At 40.2% G+C, this 23,165-nt stretch overlaps 1 long non-coding RNA gene across 1 annotated transcript; it reads right to left on the bottom strand.

Annotated features, from left to right (window-relative positions):
- Positions 1-895: 895 nt before the first annotated feature.
- LOC124222947 (uncharacterized) lies at positions 896-3,962 on the bottom strand. The gene is made up of 3 exons (XR_006884165.2): positions 3,901-3,962; positions 1,909-2,208; positions 896-1,755 (listed from the first exon to the last, which is right to left on the bottom strand). It is a non-coding gene; the product is annotated as an uncharacterized lncRNA (long non-coding RNA).
- Positions 3,963-23,165: the final 19,203 nt, after the last annotated feature.

The following is a 23,165-nucleotide window of genomic DNA, read 5'->3' on the forward strand; positions in this document are numbered from 1 at the left end:
CTGTTATAACAAAATTAAACAGAAGTGGTTTAGATAATAAGCAGGGATGTTTATGCGGACATAAATGAGAGGAATTACCTAGTGTGGGATGCCACTTTTAATTACAGCAGACAGGGAACACTATTAAGTAGTGAATGCGTGTTGGTAAATAGAAACAATAAGAAACAAAAACCGAAACGCACTGCGATCGCGATACGTAGTTCCCAAGATTTCATCCTTGTTGTTAATTTGATAAAATAAAACACAACAGCCGTTATAGGTTTAAATCAAGAGCACATTTGCACATTGATGACAGTTGAAGACAGATAGCATTTCTGCAACTTCATCCGAAGGGAAGGCTTGAAGTCCAGTTTGTTGAGACAATATTGTTAAAGATCATCCAAAACCAAATCCGACAAAATTGGAGCGAGCGGCGAGCCCATCGGTAAACCATAAGTTTGAGCATATATATTCTGATTAAATTTAAATATGGCAGCCTCAAAACAGATGTGTAATGCTTTTATAAGTTCATTAAGTGGGACAGGAATTTTGTCCACCAACTGATGCCAACGCTGTTTCACCGCTACTATCGATATCGATCTCCCCCCACTACACACTGGACGTTCCACATGTGTAAATGTGCTCTTGATTTAAACCTATAACGGCTGTTGTGTTTTATTTTATCAAATTAACAACAAGGATGAAGTCTTGGGAACTACGTATCGCGATCGCAGTGTGTTTCGGTTTTTGTTTTTTATTGTTTCTATTTACCAACGCGCATTCACTACTTAATAGTGTTCCCTGTCTGCTGTAATTGGAAGTGTCATCCCACACTAGGTAATTCCTTTCATTTATATCTGCATAAACATCCCTGCTTATTATATAAACCACTTCTGTTTAATTTTGTTATAACGGAGTTGTACACTATTTTATCATTTTTGTTCGTGACAGATGGTTTAAATAAATTGGTTCTGAGGAGCGCCCCCATCAGGGCTGAAACGTTAACACTATAAAAAAGTGTTTTGAGTTGTGACCTTCATATCCAAGAATAACATTAGTCAACAAGTCATCAAGGTCAAGGAAAAATCGTCTTCAATATCATATATCATTGGAGTGGTCGTTAGAAAGCTTATCTGAAAAAGATACAGAAGATTGCCTATAAAAAAAAAATTAGAAAATTCTTCGAATATTGGAGATGCACAAAAACCCTCGATGACGATGATCGATCGCCAACTTCAAGTGATGAATCATAAGTGCGAATTGGGAATAAGGACTGATTGATTTGTGATTAAATTATAAATTATTCATCTCTTTTTATCTTCAATATTCTAAGAATTTTTCTGCCATGGATTAAATTGTTTCAAGAGTGTCAGCATACAAAGCTATGATTTTTTCCTCATTTCCCCACTACAATGGAAATACTGTTAAAATAGCGGATGTGAATAGTTCATTTTTCACATAGAATTTTCATCATCGGTGATTATTAGCGGTTCTTGCCCAAATTCGATACTCAAAATGAATTTATGCTCACAGGCACCCGTTTTAATTGAACTAGAATGCCGAAATTTTGACCCAATTTTTTCAAATTTCTTTTTACCCGATCTAGGAGGTGCTGAGCCGGTTCAAATACAACAATGACTTTTTTAAGGATCAGTCTAATAATTATGCTGCTACATTATAATGCTACATGCCTTGCTTCTTGTATTGTCATGCTGATCGCTATTTCGAAATCAAGCGTGTACTCAACGCATCAATCAACCTTCAGCGTCCGACGTCCTGTAAAATAAGAAACGATTATTTCGAAAATTGCTTTCCAATATCTCGTATGAGTTGTAATTTGAGAAAATGAGATACAGAAAATCAGTTATGTGGTATGTTGAGCTATGTCTACCTATCATCCAGTATGATCACTAAGATCTGTAAACTCACTCCACATCATCTTCGTCGCATTTCCAAGCTGCAGAATATCGTCTTTAGGGTCGTAGTTTTCCCACATCACACCATTTTTAAGGTGTTACCGTACACATTATAGACTCCGTCAAAGTTGTCTTGTAGCATCGCTTCGTACAATTTTGTACATTTTCAACTCAGTGCTTTCTTGGAGCCCTTGCTGGATTCATTTTGTGCCTTTCGATCTTCCAGGCTGTGTTCAAGCGAATAAGTTGCAGATCTCAATCATGTTCAGTATATACCTGGCACAGCAGTTTTTTGAAGATGAAGGTACTTCATCTAGAAATTTAAAAACAAATCTTCAGTACGCTTCCAAGGAAGCACAGCTGTTATCAGCTAGTGTCATATTACATAGCGCATAACATTTTTTAGACAAAACATATAAAGTATGCAAATAAACTGTCATCTAAGCTTTTTTAGTTTTATCGCGTTACTCAATTTCATATCATAATTGGGATGATTAAAAAAATTGCTTGTACTTGGAATTCGGTAGTCGGATTCTTTTCCATCGTAGCACTCAACTTTGAGTACGACTCTGGTATGTTGAATTGTACGACATCCCCAGCAGATTGAGTGTTATAGAAATGTCCTCTTTCGTAATGAATCCGCTTTCCTCCGTTGAACTTTCTGACGATAGCATTGTAGCTTTCGACAGTGTTACTGGTCAAATTGTACAGAAAATGTAAGAAGGATTTTGGATCTGTAGGTCATCAAAACAACAATATAGTTTGCTTCAACGTTTCGACTCTAATTTCGGGTCATCTTCAGGATGGTTTAATTGAATTTTTCCTATTGACAAACAGAAACTCTATTTCTACAACTTGCTGATAGGTGAAGGAAGGAAATCATGCATGATTTTGAACACATGTGTCTTTCAACTTTCACTACAACTTCTAATTTGTTGTTTAACTAAAGATCAACTCAGTTTGATGGAAAGTTGGAAAAGAAAGAGCGTGAAAATTGAAAAAAAACCCTCTTCAAGCCGGATTCGTTAAATATTGGTAATGTTTAGACTAAAATTCGTTCTTTGCCTTTCCTTTTAATTTGTATACATACAAGTAAGTGTTAATAACGGGCATGTCCATTGTTACCCCGCTGTTGATGTTTTTATATAATATATTTACCATTCAAATAAAGTGAATCGTGTGTGATGGTGTTTCGCTTATAAGGTTAGTTATCAATAATTTTTCAAGTTGTTTCATTTGCATCTTTGCCTATCAGCAAGTTGTGAAAATAAGGTTTTTGTTTGTCAATACAAAAAATTCAATTAAACCGTCCTGAGGATGACCTGAAATTAGGGTCAAAACGTTCATACAAACCATATCGTTGTTTTGATGACCTACATATCCAAGATCCTTCTTACATAAACTTTTTAGGTCAAGACTATTTTTACATTATACAGAAAACTTTCAGCATGCCAACTGAGTTGGGAAGTCGCTTTAGAGATCCTGTCGTACAATCCCAGCTCAATCACAACCGACATAATTTTTTCTGTCGCGTTTCGGAATACTACTTTGCAAATGTTGATTTAATTATTAATATTCATAAAATTAAAGTTTCTGATTAGATTTATAAACTATAACTGCAGTAACCTCAACCAGTTTTTCTTCCACTAGCTAACATATTTCACGATTCAAACCTTGTTTTTGTAATATTGGAGCTAAAATATGTATCCACAAACATTTGACGGCAAGTCTCACAATAACATTCTATCTGAAGTCGAAAGCAGAATAACGAATAATGTAGTTCAGAATAATTTGTCAATGGATCTCATTGGCGTTTTGCAATTATATGTCGGTGGAGATTTTCATCAGAGGTAAACAATGAAAAGTTTGAGGTTATACAGGCAAATTACGTGTCGTTATTCTCACGACTTATTCAAAATTGATATGCATTTCATATGGCCAATACGACGATCTGGCAAATTATAATAAATATAAATAATTTCAAATATTTTGTTCAAATACTTACCTGCATATTTCAGCGTCGATTCTTCATATCGGTCGAAAGTCATGGATGGATTACTCGACACTTTCGGGGCTGCTTACAGCGGTTTAACCCACTCAAGCTGTATGTGTAGTGTACTACACAAGCTGTGCATAGGTATGCGTGTGCAGCGGACGGGGCACACGGAAATTTACGCTTGGCTGTGGCCCGGCCTCGCTAGCTCAGCCACAAGTCAAAAAGTTAATGGTGGCGCCATCTAGTATCACTGAATTTTTGCATCGTAAAATATCAGTAAATAGTAGTGTAGTCGAGATAGTCATAAAAATAGCCTTAAATGGAAATAATTAGGGAAAGTGATTTTTTCCTTTGAAACTTCGCGGCGGGAGGTGGTTGAAAGTCTAAATCTCAATTTTTGGGAAAATCCCGCCATTGCGTTCGCTGCCATCTTGATTCAGAGTTCTATTTTTTCATTTTTCTGACATAACTCGTAAATTTACAACTTTAGAGCAAAAATGGTTTAATCCAAAATTGTTGGAAATTTAATGTCCCATAAGTTGGGTCATTATTATTTCTACGCTAGGATCAATATTTGCAGAGTTATAACATCAAGTTTTTCAAAAAAATCGTAATAAGTGGGATTTTATTTCCTTCAACATTGGTTTTCACACTTTTTTTACTTCACGAACAATATTTTCGGATTTATATATACATGTATATATATTGTAACGTATATTGGAAAACCCCCGAACTGGGTATACATCCGAAAATATATATATATTTTATATATATGTCAGCTTTGTGTACACGCCGATAAATCTCGTACGTCAAGAGAGGTCGTCAGTTGACGAACCAGTGAAGCAAAGCAAAGAAAGAGAGTTCATAATAAAGAGAAAAATAGAAAGACCCGACGCAAGTCATCGTGTCAAGAACGTCGTGTTAAGAAATTATAAACTTTATTGATAATTAGATAACTACTAGAGTGCGAGCTTGTACAAAAATCTACAAGAGTTGGAACCGCATACTTATAGAGAAGCACAATATAATATAGAGGAGTACAAACATTTAATTGTTGATTCTCTATATTTTGATGTTAGCAAAACGTCGTATATCTTTGTAATCAAGAATGATCGTGTTATTCATAAACTCTATATTGTTAGACGAATCGACATGGTGTTTTTACTTTGGGCGATCTTCATGAAGGGAAAAAACAATATACATATATGTATATATTAACTTTTTGATAAAAATATATACATATTTTCGGATGTATACTCAGTTCAGGGGTTTTCCAATATACGTCACAATATATATGTATATTGGGGTGTTTCAAGAGAAGAATTTTTTTTCTCCTTATAATGTCCAAAAATTGATAGTATACCTAAAAACAAAAATTTTGGCGCCGATATAATCTCTCAATATCAATAGTAAGGTTTGTCTTTATCCATTTCTTTATTTTCCATTCAAATAACATGGGAAATTTTTTATTTTTTTTTTATTATATTTTCGGATTTATATATAATCCGAAAATACCGATAGTGGAGTGAAAAAAGTGTGAGAACCAAAGTTGGAGGAAATAAAATTCCACTCATTACGATTTTTTTGATAAACTTCTCGATAAATATATATATTTATATGTATAGGCGGCACCACTGAACCTCGGAAGTGAAAAGAGCTATTACAGAGTGCTCTCAAAGTTAGGTATTTTGCCTGTTGTGACAAGTTATCGTAATTTGAGCTTTCTGTATCACCGAATGCGCAAAATTGAGCTTCATCGTTCTGAATCGATGCAATTCGTGAAACCTGTGTGATTCTGTAACAATCCGTTCTCTTCTGTGCCAGACAGCAGCTCATAGGTTAAGGTAAGAGTGTTTCACCCACTCTTCAGTACGGCCCTCGTCTTATGGATAACAACGCCATCCCGGGACCTAGTGTGGACAACACCTCGACTCTTCCCGGTACACCTACAACCGACGGTAACTCACGAATAAATACTCCAGTAAACATCACTCCAAAGCCAGGAAGGCCGACTGATCAGCAACTCCTGGATACAGCCAGTCAGTCGAGCACTCTTATCACGAATTGGACGGTGGAAAAGATGAGAAGGAAAAGATCTTTAGAGGACACACAGCACCCGGACGACTCTGAAATCGAGTCTAAAACACCTAAAAAGCTAAACACACAATTAAGTCCTGTCACGCCGGTTAACACCGATCATCCTGACAACATGGATCAAATCCTTAAAGAAATTGCTGCTCTAAGAGCAAACCAAGATAAACAGTACAAAGAAATTGAAGAAAAATTTAAAGAAAATTTCAAGGAAGACCAGGCCTCTTTTACAGAATTAAAATCTGGGCTGAAAAAATTGGAAGAAGAATTGAATACGACAAAGTTGGATCTGACTAGTGGTATTAAAGAACTAGAAAAAAATACGGTCAAGATGAGCCAGTCAAACTCTGTTCCGACAGATCCGACCTCCTCAAATCCCAATTCTTGGGTGTCAAACCCAATGATTGAGGAGATCTCGTTTCTCACCAGTAAGCTAAACTCGCTCGAAAAGCGAAGCAGAAAAACTAACATTTCCATTACAGGCTTCACTTGTTTCACTAGAGTAGATTGGTTATGAGAGTTCTAGATCCAAACATGGCGGCGTGCCCCCCATGCCACCATGCCCCCATGACCCCCGACCCCCCCCCCCCCCATTTTCGATGGTCATTTTTTGATTTTTTTTTTGATGGCGGCCATTTTGATTTTTTGGATGGCGGCTATTTTGATTTTTTGATGGCTGCCATTTTGATTTTTTGGATGTCGGCCATTTTGATTTTTTTTGATGACGGCCATTTTGATTTTTTGATAGCAGCCATTTTGACGGCGACTATGATTTTTTTGATGGCGGCCATTTTGATTTTTTGCTTAGTCAGACGGGTGGCCATTCACACAGCGGCCATTTTGATTTTTACTTAGCCGGATGAGCAGCCATTTTGATTTTTCATCGTCCGACAGTTTGATAATATGATTTTCGCTATGACGTCATCAGCATAATCGACCGATTTTGCCGTCTGCCGAGCAGCCATTCAGACAGCGGCCATTTTGATTTTCATCGTCCGACAGTTTGATAATATGATTTTCGCTATGATGTCACCAGTTGGCTATTTTTTTTTTTGATTTTTGCCCAGTCGGATGGGCGGCCATTTTGATTTTTATCGTCAGACAGTTTGACAATGTGATTTATTTCTTGGCCGGACGAATAGCCATTTTGATTTGCGCCGTTACCCGTAAACTTTCTCGCTAATAGTTTACCTCTAGAGCGAAAATTTTACATTTGAAAAATATTAATAGAATTTATTGTAGTTATATATATATATATATATTTCAAATTACAGCTGCACTTAAAATGTTGATGGCGATTCGTAAACTTTCACGCTAATAGTTTACCCCCCAGAGCGAAAAATAATATTTTCCATGTACATCGAATACACTCTTTTGTGCTAATTGACCGGATGGTGATGCTACAATTAGATAGGCCGAGAATGTTCACTACAATTAGATAGTGTAGAGAGATATGAGTAGACAGGGAGAAACCACTGGTGTGCGCGGGCCTGAGTTCCTCTCGCCACGCGCCACCGGGCCAGCGAATAAACGGGTGTCGCCAGTTCGGCTAGAGACACACCACCTGACACATGTGCCTCATTTTCATTATACCCTACCTAGATCATAACATGGCGCAGTCGGTAGTAGGGGCCAATACATCGCGAAAAAATTGAAGAATAAAATTAACAAAAAAAAAAAAAAAAGTGAAGACAACGTGTTAAAATAACGTCTTAGTGCATCCAGGGATTAAGAGACGAATAAACAGCAAAACGATGGCAAACGAATACAGAGGAGTTCCGCCGATGTCGATGACGGACAACGTGGGCGAAAACTGGCGAACATGGCGGGCCAGATTTGAAAACTACCTCGTCGCCTCGGAAGCGAACAAAAAATCAGAGGCCACACAATGTGCTCAGTTGCTCCACTACATCGGTGAGGACGGCTTTAAAATATTTACAACATTCACGATCCCGGACGAAGAAAAGGACAAACTCCAACCCCTTATAAAGAAATTCGAGGAACATTTTTTGCCAAAAGAAAATTTGGCGTACGAAAGGTACCAGTTCTTCTCGTATCGCCAACGTGACGGGGAAACGTTGGAACAATTCATAACGGAACTAAAGAAAAAGGCGAAGAAATGCAAGCTGGGCAGTCTGAACGACGAATTAATCAAGACGATGATTACCTGCGGAGTAGCCGACGGGTCTATAAGGGAGAAACTGCTCCAAAACGATGAGCAAACTCTCCAAGAAGCTATAGACCGCTGTCTCATCATCGAGAAATCCAAAGAGAGATCACAGGAGATGGAGCACGCTCTGACGACGACAGCATCGGTTGATGCAATCAAGGGGCGGAGTCAACGCACCGACACAGCGCAACACACTTATACAGCTAAGTCTATAACTTCGTGTACGAAATGCGGATATACTCACGCGATAAACAGATGCCCGGCGTACAATAAAATCTGTAATAACTGTAGAAAGAAAAATCACTTTGCTGAAATGTGTTTCAAAAAACAATACGGAAACGAGCGCGATCAGAAAATAAACGAAATCAATGAAGATTCAGATCACAGCGAATACCTGTTTATAGCTCAAGTCGAAACCTCAAATGTAAAAGAACGGTGGTACGCGGAGTTAGTAATAAACAATCATAGCATAGAATTTAAAATCGATACGGGCGCTGACGTGAATATTCTGCCCATGCCAATATTTAAAAAGATCAACATAGCGAAAAAAGAAATTCAAAGAACGAACACGAAATTGAATTGTTATTCGGGCGAAACTCTTAACGTGGTAGGCAAATGTAACGTCATGTGCCACAGGAAAGGCCAAAAACATGAAATTGAGTTTTTTGTAATCGACTCTAACGGAACACCTCTGTTGGGTCGAAAAACCTCGGAGGAAATAAATCTCGTTAAAAGAATTTATTCAGTCGAACAGAACAGCTACAATGAATTACGAAAACAATATGAAGACGTATTTTCTGGAATAGGTTGTCTAAGTAAACCGTATCAAATTAAGCTAAAAAAGAACGCCACGCCTGTAATACATCCTACGAGGCGAGTTCCTTTGCCGCTGCGAGACACTCTCAAACAAGCATTGGATAAACTTGAAAAAGACAAAATAATAGAAAAGAAAGAGGGTCCGTCAGAATGGGTAAACGCACTCGTGCTCGTGAGGAAACCAAACGGATCGATTCGTATTTGTATTGACCCGAAAGAGATAAATAAACAAATCGAAGTCGAGCCGCGACAAATTCCGACCTTCGAAGAAATTATAAGCAGAGCTAACGGAGCGACCGTATTCAGCAAACTTGACGCGCAAGCAGGGTTCTATCACGTCCCGTTGGACGAAAAAAGCTCGGAAATTTGCACATTCGGCACGCCTTTCGGGAGATATAAATTCAGAAGGATGCCTTTCGGCATTAAAACTGCACCGGAGGTGTTTCAGGATAGATTCAAACAAATTTTCGATTTGGAAGGCGTCGAAGTGTACATTGATGATATTTTTGTATACGGCAAAACGAAAAAAGAACACGACATTAGACTTAAGGAAGTCCTAGATGCGGCCAGGCAAAACGGCGTTCGGTTTAACATAGATAAATGCGAGTTGGGGAAAAAACAAATTAAATACATTGATCATATAATCTCCGAGAATGGTATTGCTCCAGACAGTACAAAGATAGAAGCCATCAAAAAACTACCGGTGCCGCAGAATAAAAAAGAGTTACAAAGAATCCTCGGGATGCTAACGTACGTCAGTAAATTCGTAGTCAATTTCGCGGAGAAAACGGCTCCCCTAAGAAATGTTCTGAAAAAAGATGGGGTTTTTGAATGGAACGCGGAGCAACAGAGAGCATTCGACCAGCTAAAAGCATGCCTATCGAGCGCTCCAGTATTACAGTTCTTCGATGTAAATAAAGAGACGACACTTTCAGTCGATGCTTCGCAGGCGGGGCTAGGAGCCGTATTACTCCAAAATAGACTTCCTTGTGCGTACGCGGCGAAAGCGATGACCGATACACAAACGCGTTATGCGCAAATAGAGAAAGAGCTGTTGGCAGTTTGTTTCGGTTTAGAGCGATTCCATGATTATATTTACGGGAAAAAAATAGTCGTCGAAACGGATCATAAGCCGCTAATACCAATATTTCAAAAGCCCCTGAACAAATGTCCAGGAAGACTTCAAAGAATGTTGGTGCAAATTCAGAAATACGACATAGAGATCGTTTATCGCCCAGGCAAAGAACTCTATATAGCAGATGCTTTGTCGCGGGCTTACGATAAAAACGATAAGTTCCTAGGATGGTCACAAGAAATTGAATCACAAGTATGCTCAGTAAATTATGTAAACGCAACTCCCGAAAAGATAAAACAGCTAATTGAAAGTACCGAGAAAGACAGCGAGTTAAAAGCGTTAAAAGAAATAATCCAAAACGGTTGGCCGAACAACTCAAACAAACTGCCAGCAACGGTAAGACCGTATGCTCAATATAAAAGCGAACTTGTTATTGTAGACGGTTTAGTTTTTAAAAACGATTGTTTAGTGATCCCGCGTGAAATGCGAAATGAAATAATCGACAGAATACACTATTCCCACCAAGGAATTACTAAATGTCAGAAAATCGCACGCGAATCGGTATTTTGGCCAGGTATCTCGAATCAAGTCAAACAAAAAATCGGCAGTTGTCCAATCTGTTTAAAATACTCGAACTCACAAAACAGGGAACTTCTTCAACCCCACGAAATTCCAGAACTACCATGGAACAAAATTGCGTGTGACATGTACGAGATAAATGGCCAGAAATACCTTCTCGTTGTAGACTACTATTCAAAGTATCTTGAAATAGCCGAGCTACGGCGAAACGCGACAAGCGAAAACGTGATTAGACACCTCAAAACAATGTTTGCGTCTCACGGCGTACCGGTGACCATAGTATCTGACGGAGGTACTCAATTTACATCGCAAGAATTTAAGAAATTCGCGAAAGAATGGGAGTTTGATCATGTAACATCATCTCCAACGTATGCGCAGTCCAATGGCATGGCTGAAAGACACATTCAAACGTTCAAGAAAAAAGCGAAAAAAATAATGGAAGAGAGAAAAGATGTACAAATGGCGTTGTTACAGTATCGCAACACTCCTGTAATCGGGAATCGATCGCCCGCCGAACTATTAATGTCGCGCAAACTCCGAGACAATTTGCCGAAATGTAGTGAAAAATTCCTACCTAAAGTGGTACCAAACAACATAAAAAAAATGATTGTCGAAGAACAGAACAAACAAACAGAATATTATAATAGAAGGGGAGCGAAAAACCTTCCTGAAATTCCCGACAACACAGACGTCTACGCACAACTCCAACCTAACAGCCTTTGGCAACCGGCAAAAGTCATATCTCAAACAGGCAACAGACGCTACAGCATACAGACTAAAACGGGGAACATCCTCACGAGAAACAGACAATTCCTGAAACCCTTTAAAAAAACAATGGCAAAAAATAAACCTCCCTCGTCTCCTCTGGTCGCTAACGGCGACAATAAGACCTACTACATTCCTTTGGATGACGAAACAAATTCCCAAACAGATGACACCGAGACAAACTCAGATAGCGAGGGTCCTGAAACCGCACAGGCGGTCGAGCTTAACGATACGAGCATTGCGGAATCTCAAAACGGTACCGAATCAGATCAAAGCGTAATTATAGTAGACACTTCGACCGAGGCTGACGAGACGTGGTCAGAAGCCGAGGCAATGCCTACCGCAACGATCACACAAAGCGGTAGAGAAAGTAAACCACCAAGTAGACTACAGATAGAATAAGCTAGTATGTAAGAACATATAGGATAAGCGTGTAAAAAACCTAAAAAAAAAAAAACTAAAAAAAAAAAAAAAAATGTAATGTAAAAAAAAAAACAAAAAAAACTTTTATGTATATATATAGCAACACATAGAATAATTACGTAGTAATTAAACTAGAAAAAGAAGGATGTAGAGAGATATGAGTAGACAGGGAGAAACCACTGGTGTGCGCGGGCCTGAGTTCCTCTCGCCACGCGCCACCGGGCCAGCGAATAAACGGGTGTCGCCAGTTCGGCTAGAGACACACCACCTGACACATGTGCCTCATTTTCATTATACCCTACCTAGATCATAACAGATAGGTCGGGGAATGTTGACGACAATCCGTAAACTTTCACTCGCGCTAATAGTTTGCTTTGACTATCACTCTCCCAAATTCTTACCTTACCCAAGTGCAACACGATTGTCATATGCGCGCAAAGAATTGCCACATTTGCGAAAAGCCGTTTACCCCTGAGGAGAAAAAGTGCCACGACCACTGTCACTTCACGGGTAAATATCGTGCTCCTGCTCATAATCGGTGTAATTTGAATTTCAGAGAGACGCACACAATTCCAATAGTTTTCCACAATTTGTCCGGTTACGATTCTCACTTTTAATAAAATCCCTCGCGTCAACTTTTCCCGGTGAAATTACCCTTCTATAATTCTTGTGAGACGAAAGCGCTAAAATCATCATGATACGTAATAACCAGTTTACCGGCGAAGAAATAATTATAGGATTCAGCGACGCGGCTTCGGAGTTTTCGCTTCAAGATCTTCGGCGACTCGTTGAATGTGTCCGGAGAGCTCGTGCGCAACCGCGCAGGCAGCACAGGGTATATGTTCAGGACATAACATTAATCCGGCATTTTCAAAAATGGGGGAAATGAGGTGATCGCGATCTTTTCGGACATCGAACCAGATGACGATGAACGCGAAGCCAATTGGATCGAGCGTCGTCAGATCAGCGAGGAATAAGATACGTCCCGACGTATGATTGTGCGCCGGAAAACGTTCAACGACTGCAGCAGTGTTCGCCCTCAGAGCGAAAATAATATTTTCCGAGCGTGCGTGGTAGATGTCGCTACGAGCCGTCAGGCGAGTTGCGACAATCACATGAGTCTTCATACGAATGCCCCATAAACCTTACGCTCATGTCGCAAAGGCAGAGTTTTGAGGACTTTGGGTGAGTGAATTTTGCGGATTTTTTGTGTGACGATAGTCTTTTAGACAGAAAATGAGGTCCTTCAACCTTGCGCGAGATGCTATAATGAGTCTATCACAGCTGTGGGCATATGAAATTGTTTTGAACGGCAGTCTGATTGAAAATGACGTGTACGTTACGTCGACAAACCCTCAGAGGCCTATCTCAAATAATTCTCGTGATTTCGGTTATCATTTTTAGTGATTCAGTGAATTCTCATTTATTCAGTTATTTTGTGTTAACTCAGGTGAATCGTAATTGATTTACAAACCTATTGACACGCCAATTCAGCGAGTTATTTTTCCCTCGCATTATTGAAAAATCGGATGTCAATGATGAATTTCAAACTAGTCAAAAAGTTATGTTGCAAAGACACAAAAAATGTTCGGAAAGCATAATTCAGATTGATTGAATGACTAATTATGAACCCTAACGGCATATCAATCATCTAAAATCTCTAGTTTTATGCATACATCGATGATTGGAAGTGTTTTGTAACATTAAATCTTAAATCCGCTGATTTATTTCGAGATTTATTTTTATTTTCACTCGTCGATGTGTTTCGTAGTATTGTGTAGCTGGGCATTCGCTTATTTTCACACACACGAGTGTGCGTCCGTGTGTGTGCGGCCGGCAGCGTGTGCCGCGGCAACAATACCGGGGTCAGCGCTCGAGAAGGGGTACAACAGGGAGAGAGGGGAGGTGCCGATATTTAATTCGTAAACGAATGATAATAATTCACCCAGACGAACAAAACAGCAATTTCCGTGGCGGCAAATCCAGATGAAATGATGCACTCTGATTGGCCTAACGCTATCGCTTATAATTAAAAAATTATGCGTCGGACGAGCTTGCGGCAAAGAAATTCTCGGCTGGATTTGAGTCGCGTATCACGCCGGCTGGTCCGTGTCCCCCAAATTAGGGACATCCCGGTACCTTCAGTGCGGGCGATCGAGTTTGAATCAGCAAGTACAAGAATGTATTCGAAAAAGGCTATACGCCCAATTGGACGACTGAAATATTCACCGCGAGTGAGGTGAAAGATACCAATCCGCCGACGTACAAACTTACCGATTATCAAGATCATCCCATCGAGGGGGGCTTCTACGAGGAGGAGCTCGGCAAAGTAAAATACCCCGACGGCTATCTTGTGGAGAAAGTATTACGCAAACGGGGGAATCGGATCTATGTGAAGTGGTTGGGTTTTGATAGTTCGCACAATAGCAGGATAAATAAAACAGCCATGTAACATAATTTGTATGTATTTTCCGAATTACAATAAAAGATTTGAATATACAAATATTTCCACACTTATCTCCTTTGCATGCACATGTGCCGTATTCGATGCCATGAAAATAATAATAATAATAATAATAATCTGCAATTTTTCCATACGATTATTACACATTTTTTTTCATTTTCAGAAAACTTTTTTTCATTTTCAGAAAACTCATTTTCATTTTCAGAAAACTTTTTTTCGTTTTCAGAAAACTTTTTTTCGTTTTCAGAAAACTTATTTTCATTTCCTGAAAACTTTTTTTACGTGTTAATCAAATGGGAAAAAAGTTTTCGGAAAAGTTTTTTTCATTTTCTGAAAACTTTTTTTCGTTTTCTGAAAACTTTTTTTCATTTTCAGAAAACTTTTCACGTGGTGAACGAAGAAGAATGAATAATTTCTCAATATATTGATAATAAATAAATAAATAAATAAATGAATAAATAAATAAATAAATGAATAAGTAAATAAATAAATGTTAAGTATATGAATTCACATTGTCAAATCCAGTCTAAATCGTTTCCGCATGATGGCGGATCGCCCGAGGCGTCAAGCGTAAATATTCGCAATAATTAAACGTATACAGTTTTATCCTATAGCTATCAGGGGGCTGGGACAAACCCCCAAGGTAGGGTCTCGGTCTGTCCAGGTATCAATATGGAATCTCAAGCTTTTTCACATCATGTAGAGTGGCAGGGAATTTGATGCCTGTACAGTTCAACTCGGAGATAAAGCGGCGATAATAGTTAGTTCTATCGGTGGGGGTGTTGGCCGGGTGGCGGGCTGCAGTGATGGACCAGAGAAGGCATCTTTCATCGTTGTTTTCCACGTTCACCACCGCCCTTTTCCGCTGAATATCCTTGGACAGCTCAACGAATGTCGAAAGCCCCGCAGCGAGAGGCTGGTACCGGTTGATATTTCCGAGATTCGTTACAATTCCCGATCGGATTCGGTTGGCGAAAGTTCGATCTCCAGCACGCCTGCTTTCATCCCCTCGCGGATGAATTTTTGCAGAGGTGGGTGGTTGGTGATCGCATAGTTTATTTATGGCACATAACCGCATGAAAATTCGAGCTTGTTGAATTCCCCACCAAGATATTTCATTTGCAGGCGATTTTGCCCAGCCATGTTGCACATTTCAGCCAGCTGATTTGAATCTTCTTGCAGGACCCTTGCGATTCTCGGTGGCAAGAAGACGTTGTAATCTTCATCGATCGTCGCCAGAACACATACCCCAAATTTCGTTTTGACCAGCCGTAAGTCTGTGATGTTGTACGCCGCTCCAATTTCAAGTTCCGACATCTTCTTGGTTGGCGGATTCTCCAGACGGCCGACGTGGCTAACTTTTAGATCCATCGCGTTTCAATCGGTTTCTTGTTTTTCACTAGTAACAGCAGTTCACGACGCGAAGAGACGATGAGACCAGCGTCATCATCGGAATAGGCCCACGTTTTGTATACCCCATCGAGTGGGAAATAAGAAGGTAAACTATTAGCGTAAAAGTTTACGGATCATCATCAACATTCCCAGCCTATCTAATTGCGGTGTCGCCACCCGGTCGATTAGCACAAAAGAATGTATTCGAAGTATGGTGAAAATATTATTTTCGCTCTGAGGGCGAACACTGCTGCAGTCGTTGAACGTTTTCCGGCGCACAATCATACGTCGGGACGTATCTTATTCCTCGCTGATCTGACGACGCTCGATCCAATTGGCTTCGCGTTCATCGTCATCTGGTTCGATGTCCGAAAAGATCGCGATCACCTCATTTCCCCCATTTTTGAAAATGCCGGATTAATGTTATGTCCTGAACATATACCCTGTGCTGCCTGCGCGGTTGCGCACGAGCTCTCCGGACACATTCAACGAGTCGCCGAAGATCTTGAAGCGAAAACTCCGAAGCCGCGTCGCTGAATCCTATAATTATTTCTTCGCCGGTAAACTGGTTATTACGTATCATGATGATTTTAGCGCTTTCGTCTCACAAGAATTATAGAAGGGTAATTTCACCGGGAAAAGTTGACGCGAGGGATTTTATTAAAAGTGAGAATCGTAACCGGACAAATTGTGGAAAACTATTGGAATTGTGTGCGTCTCTCTGAAATTCAAATTACACCGATTATGAGCAGGAGCACGATATTTACCCGTGAAGTGACAGTGGTCGTGGCACTTTTTCTCCTCAGGGGTAAACGGCTTTTCGCAAATGTGGCAATTCTTTGCGCGCATATGACAATCGTGTTGCACTTGGGTAAGGTAAGAATTTGGGAGAGTGATAGTCAAAGCAAACTATTAGCGCGAGTGAAAGTTTACGGATTGTCGTCAACATTCCCCGACCTATCTGTTATGATCTAGGTAGGGTATAATGAAAATGAGGCACATGTGTCAGGTGGTGTGTCTCTAGCCGAACTGGCGACACCCGTTTATTCGCTGGCCCGGTGGCGCGTGGCGAGAGGAACTCAGGCCCGCGCACACCAGTGGTTTCTCCCTGTCTACTCATATCTCTCTACATCCTTCTTTTTCTAGTTTAATTACTACGTAATTATTCTATGTGTTGCTATATATATACATAAAAGTTTTTTTTGTTTTTTTTTTTACATTACATTTTTTTTTTTTTTTTTAGTTTTTTTTTTTTTAGGTTTTTTACACGCTTATCCTATATGTTCTTACATACTAGCTTATTCTATCTGTAGTCTACTTGGTGGTTTACTTTCTCTACCGCTTTGTGTGATCGTTGCGGTAGGCATTGCCTCGGCTTCTGACCACGTCTCGTCAGCCTCGGTCGAAGTGTCTACTATAATTACGCTTTGATCTGATTCGGTACCGTTTTGAGATTCCGCAATGCTCGTATCGTTAAGCTCGACCGCCTGTGCGGTTTCAGGACCCTCGCTATCTGAGTTTGTCTCGGTGTCATCTGTTTGGGAATTTGTTTCGTCATCCAAAGGAATGTAGTAGGTCTTATTGTCGCCGTTAGCGACCAGAGGAGACGAGGGAGGTTTATTTTTTGCCATTGTTTTTTTAAAGGGTTTCAGGAATTGTCTGTTTCTCGTGAGGATGTTCCCCGTTTTAGTCTGTATGCTGTAGCGTCTGTTGCCTGTTTGAGATATGACTTTTGCCGGTTGCCAAAGGCTGTTAGGTTGGAGTTGTGCGTAGACGTCTGTGTTGTCGGGAATTTCAGGAAGGTTTTTCGCTCCCCTTCTATTATAATATTCTGTTTGTTTGTTCTGTTCTTCGACAATCATTTTTTTTATGTTGTTTGGTACCACTTTAGGTAGGAATTTTTCACTACATTTCGGCAAATTGTCTCGGAGTTTGCGCGACATTAATAGTTCGGCGGGCGATCGATTCCCGATTACAGGAGTGTTGCGATACTGTAACAACGCCATTTGTACATCTTTTCTCTCTTCCATTATTTTTTTCGCTTTTTTCTTGAACGTTTGAATGTGTCTTTCAGCCATGCCATTGGACTGCGCATACGTTGGAGATGATGTTACATGATCAAACTCCCATTCTTTCGCGAATTTCTTAAATTCTTGCGATGTAAATTGAGTACCTCCGTCAGATACTATGGTCACCGGTACGCCGTGAGACGCAAACATTGTTTTGAGGTGTCTAATCACGTTTTCGCTTGTCGCGTTTCGCCGTAGCTCGGCTATTTCAAGATACTTTGAATAGTAGTCTACAACGAGAAGGTATTTCTGGCCATTTATCTCGTACATGTCACACGCAATTTTGTTCCATGGTAGTTCTGGAATTTCGTGGGGTTGAAGAAGTTCCCTGTTTTGTGAGTTCGAGTATTTTAAACAGATTGGACAACTGCCGATTTTTTGTTTGACTTGATTCGAGATACCTGGCCAAAATACCGATTCGCGTGCGATTTTCTGACATTTAGTAATTCCTTGGTGGGAATAGTGTATTCTGTCGATTATTTCATTTCGCATTTCACGCGGGATCACTAAACAATCGTTTTTAAAAACTAAACCGTCTACAATAACAAGTTCGCTTTTATATTGAGCATACGGTCTTACCGTTGCTGGCAGTTTGTTTGAGTTGTTCGGCCAATCGTTTTGGATTATTTCTTTTAACGCTTTTAACTCGCTGTCTTTCTCGGTACTTTCAATTAGCTGTTTTATCTTTTCGGGAGTTGCGTTTACATAATTTACTGAGCATACTTGTGATTCAATTTCTTGTGACCATCCTAGGAACTTATCGTTTTTATCGTAAGCCCGCGACAAAGCATCTGCTATATAGAGTTCTTTGCCTGGGCGATAAACGATCTCTATGTCGTATTTCTGAATTTGCACCAACATTCTTTGAAGTCTTCCTGGACATTTGTTCAGGGGCTTTTGAAATATTGGTATTAGCGGCTTATGATCCGTTTCGACGACTATTTTTTTCCCGTAAATATAATCATGGAATCGCTCTAAACCGAAACAAACTGCCAACAGCTCTTTCTCTATTTGCGCATAACGCGTTTGTGTATCGGTCATCGCTTTCGCCGCGTACGCACAAGGAAGTCTATTTTGGAGTAATACGGCTCCTAGCCCCGCCTGCGAAGCATCGACTGAAAGTGTCGTCTCTTTATTTACATCGAAGAACTGTAATACTGGAGCGCTCGATAGGCATGCTTTTAGCTGGTCGAATGCTCTCTGTTGCTCCGCGTTCCATTCAAAAACCCCATCTTTTTTCAGAACATTTCTTAGGGGAGCCGTTTTCTCCGCGAAATTGACTACGAATTTACTGACGTACGTTAGCATCCCGAGGATTCTTTGTAACTCTTTTTTATTCTGCGGCACCGGTAGTTTTTTGATGGCTTCTATCTTTGTACTGTCTGGAGCAATACCATTCTCGGAGATTATATGATCAATGTATTTAATTTGTTTTTTCCCCAACTCGCATTTATCTATGTTAAACCGAACGCCGTTTTGCCTGGCCGCATCTAGGACTTCCTTAAGTCTAATGTCGTGTTCTTTTTTCGTTTTGCCGTATACAAAAATATCATCAATGTACACTTCGACGCCTTCCAAATCGAAAATTTGTTTGAATCTATCCTGAAACACCTCCGGTGCAGTTTTAATGCCGAAAGGCATCCTTCTGAATTTATATCTCCCGAAAGGCGTGCCGAATGTGCAAATTTCCGAGCTTTTTTCGTCCAACGGGACGTGATAGAACCCTGCTTGCGCGTCAAGTTTGCTGAATACGGTCGCTCCGTTAGCTCTGCTTATAATTTCTTCGAAGGTCGGAATTTGTCGCGGCTCGACTTCGATTTGTTTATTTATCTCTTTCGGGTCAATACAAATACGAATCGATCCGTTTGGTTTCCTCACGAGCACGAGTGCGTTTACCCATTCTGACGGACCCTCTTTCTTTTCTATTATTTTGTCTTTTTCAAGTTTATCCAATGCTTGTTTGAGAGTGTCTCGCAGCGGCAAAGGAACTCGCCTCGTAGGATGTATTACAGGCGTGGCGTTCTTTTTTAGCTTAATTTGATACGGTTTACTTAGACAACCTATTCCAGAAAATACGTCTTCATATTGTTTTCGTAATTCATTGTAGCTGTTCTGTTCGACTGAATAAATTCTTTTAACGAGATTTATTTCCTCCGAGGTTTTTCGACCCAACAGAGGTGTTCCGTTAGAGTCGATTACAAAAAACTCAATTTCATGTTTTTGGCCTTTCCTGTGGCACATGACGTTACATTTGCCTACCACGTTAAGAGTTTCGCCCGAATAACAATTCAATTTCGTGTTCGTTCTTTGAATTTCTTTTTTCGCTATGTTGATCTTTTTAAATATTGGCATGGGCAGAATATTCACGTCAGCGCCCGTATCGATTTTAAATTCTATGCTATGATTGTTTATTACTAACTCCGCGTACCACCGTTCTTTTACATTTGAGGTTTCGACTTGAGCTATAAACAGGTATTCGCTGTGATCTGAATCTTCATTGATTTCGTTTATTTTCTGATCGCGCTCGTTTCCGTATTGTTTTTTGAAACACATTTCAGCAAAGTGATTTTTCTTTCTACAGTTATTACAGATTTTATTGTACGCCGGGCATCTGTTTATCGCGTGAGTATATCCGCATTTCGTACACGAAGTTATAGACTTAGCTGTATAAGTGTGTTGCGCTGTGTCGGTGCGTTGACTCCGCCCCTTGATTGCATCAACCGATGCTGTCGTCGTCAGAGCGTGCTCCATCTCCTGTGATCTCTCTTTGGATTTCTCGATGATGAGACAGCGGTCTATAGCTTCTTGGAGAGTTTGCTCATCGTTTTGGAGCAGTTTCTCCCTTATAGACCCGTCGGCTACTCCGCAGGTAATCATCGTCTTGATTAATTCGTCGTTCAGACTGCCCAGCTTGCATTTCTTCGCCTTTTTCTTTAGTTCCGTTATGAATTGTTCCAACGTTTCCCCGTCACGTTGGCGATACGAGAAGAACTGGTACCTTTCGTACGCCAAATTTTCTTTTGGCAAAAAATGTTCCTCGAATTTCTTTATAAGGGGTTGGAGTTTGTCCTTTTCTTCGTCCGGGATCGTGAATGTTGTAAATATTTTAAAGCCGTCCTCACCGATGTAGTGGAGCAACTGAGCACATTGTGTGGCCTCTGATTTTTTGTTCGCTTCCGAGGCGACGAGGTAGTTTTCAAATCTGGCCCGCCATGTTCGCCAGTTTTCGCCCACGTTGTCCGTCATCGACATCGGCGGAACTCCTCTGTATTCGTTTGCCATCGTTTTGCTGTTTATTCGTCTCTTAATCCCTGGATGCACTAAGACGTTATTTTAACACGTTGTCTTCACTTTTTTTTTTTTTTTTGTTAATTTTATTCTTCAATTTTTTCGCGATGTATTGGCCCCTACTACCGACTGCGCCATGTTATGATCTAGGTAGGGTATAATGAAAATGAGGCACATGTGTCAGGTGGTGTGTCTCTAGCCGAACTGGCGACACCCGTTTATTCGCTGGCCCGGTGGCGCGTGGCGAGAGGAACTCAGGCCCGCGCACACCAGTGGTTTCTCCCTGTCTACTCATATCTCTCTACACTATCTAATTGTAGTGAACATTCTCGGCCTATCTAATTGTAGCATCACCATCCGGTCAATTAGCACAAAAGAGTGTATTCGATGTACATGGAAAATATTATTTTTCGCTCTGGGGGGTAAACTATTAGCGTGAAAGTTTACGAATCGCCATCAACATTTTAAGTGCAGCTGTAATTTGAAATATATATATATATATATAACTACAATAAATTCTATTAATATTTTTCAAATGTAAAATTTTCGCTCTAGAGGTAAACTATTAGCGAGAAAGTTTACGGGTAACGGCGCAAATCAAAATGGCTATTCGTCCGGCCAAGAAATAAATCACATTGTCAAACTGTCTGACGATAAAAATCAAAATGGCCGCCCATCCGACTGGGCAAAAATCAAAAAAAAAAATAGCCAACTGGTGACATCATAGCGAAAATCATATTATCAAACTGTCGGACGATGAAAATCAAAATGGCCGCTGTCTGAATGGCTGCTCGGCAGACGGCAAAATCGGTCGATTATGCTGATGACGTCATAGCGAAAATCATATTATCAAACTGTCGGACGATGAAAAATCAAAATGGCTGCTCATCCGGCTAAGTAAAAATCAAAATGGCCGCTGTGTGAATGGCCACCCGTCTGACTAAGCAAAAAATCAAAATGGCCGCCATCAAAAAAATCATAGTCGCCGTCAAAATGGCTGCCATCAAAAAATCAAAATGGCCGTCATCAAAAAAAATCAAAATGGCCGCCATCCAAAAAATCAAAATGGCAGCCATCAAAAAATCAAAATGGCCGCCATCCAAAAAATCAAAATGGCCGCCATCAAAAAAAAAATCAAAAAATGACCATCGAAAATGGGGGGGGGGGGTCGGGGGGCATGGGGGCATGGTGGCATGGGGGGCACGCCGCCATGTTTGGATCTAGAACTCTCATCATCAATCTACTCACTAGCGATCATGTCTCCGAAGTCAAAAACTTTCTTGATTCGAAATTCAAAATAACATGCTCTAAAATTAATATCAAAGAATACCCCAAACGCATTATCGGAAATCTGTTTGATCCTGAATTAAAATCTTATAAACTTCAGCACAAGAAATCGTTATTAGCAGGCACCTCGATTTTCATCAACCCGGACCGTACTGCGAAAGAGAGCACAATAGATTGGCATATAAGAACAACAATTAAAAAACTGGCGAGTGAAGGGACAAAGTTTATATGGCGAGGTAATACAATCACAACGAGTCAGATGGTTTACGCTTGGGATGACACCAAAAATGCTTTTATAACACAGTCGAAACCTGCAAGCTCGTCTACCTCAGCCATGGACACATCACAAAATTTTTTATAGATCCAAATAGCAGCACTCCGGAACTGGCACAAATAACTTTTTGGAATCCCCACGGTTTTTCAAATCTCGAACACAGATCGTTAATCAACCACTATACTATCATAGCAGCCCGCGAAACCTGGATTATTCATCAGTTCACTCCACCTTTCCTCGCTAATTACAATACTTTCTGGTCGGATGCCATCAGAACTAACGCTGTAGGAAGAGCCAGCGGGAGTCTGATGACTGTAATCAACGCTGGCTGCAATTCGTCCTTATTAGTAGATTCCCCCTGGTGGATCTCTAACAAAGTCCTAATTGGAACAACAGTTTTGATCCTGGGTTCAGTATATCTAAGAAAATGTCTTGAACTGCGCTATTTACTTGACATGTTACAAGAAGCTCTAGATAAGATTAAATCATCGCACTCATATGACATATTTATCATTGGTGGCGATCTTAACGCTAGAGTAGGCTCCCTAAGCCCCTGGCCAGAAGAACTCTTCACAGGGCTT

This window comes from Neodiprion pinetum, chromosome 7 (assembly GCF_021155775.2).
Source record: "Neodiprion pinetum isolate iyNeoPine1 chromosome 7, iyNeoPine1.2, whole genome shotgun sequence".
Lineage (NCBI taxonomy): Eukaryota > Metazoa > Arthropoda > Insecta > Hymenoptera > Diprionidae > Neodiprion > Neodiprion pinetum.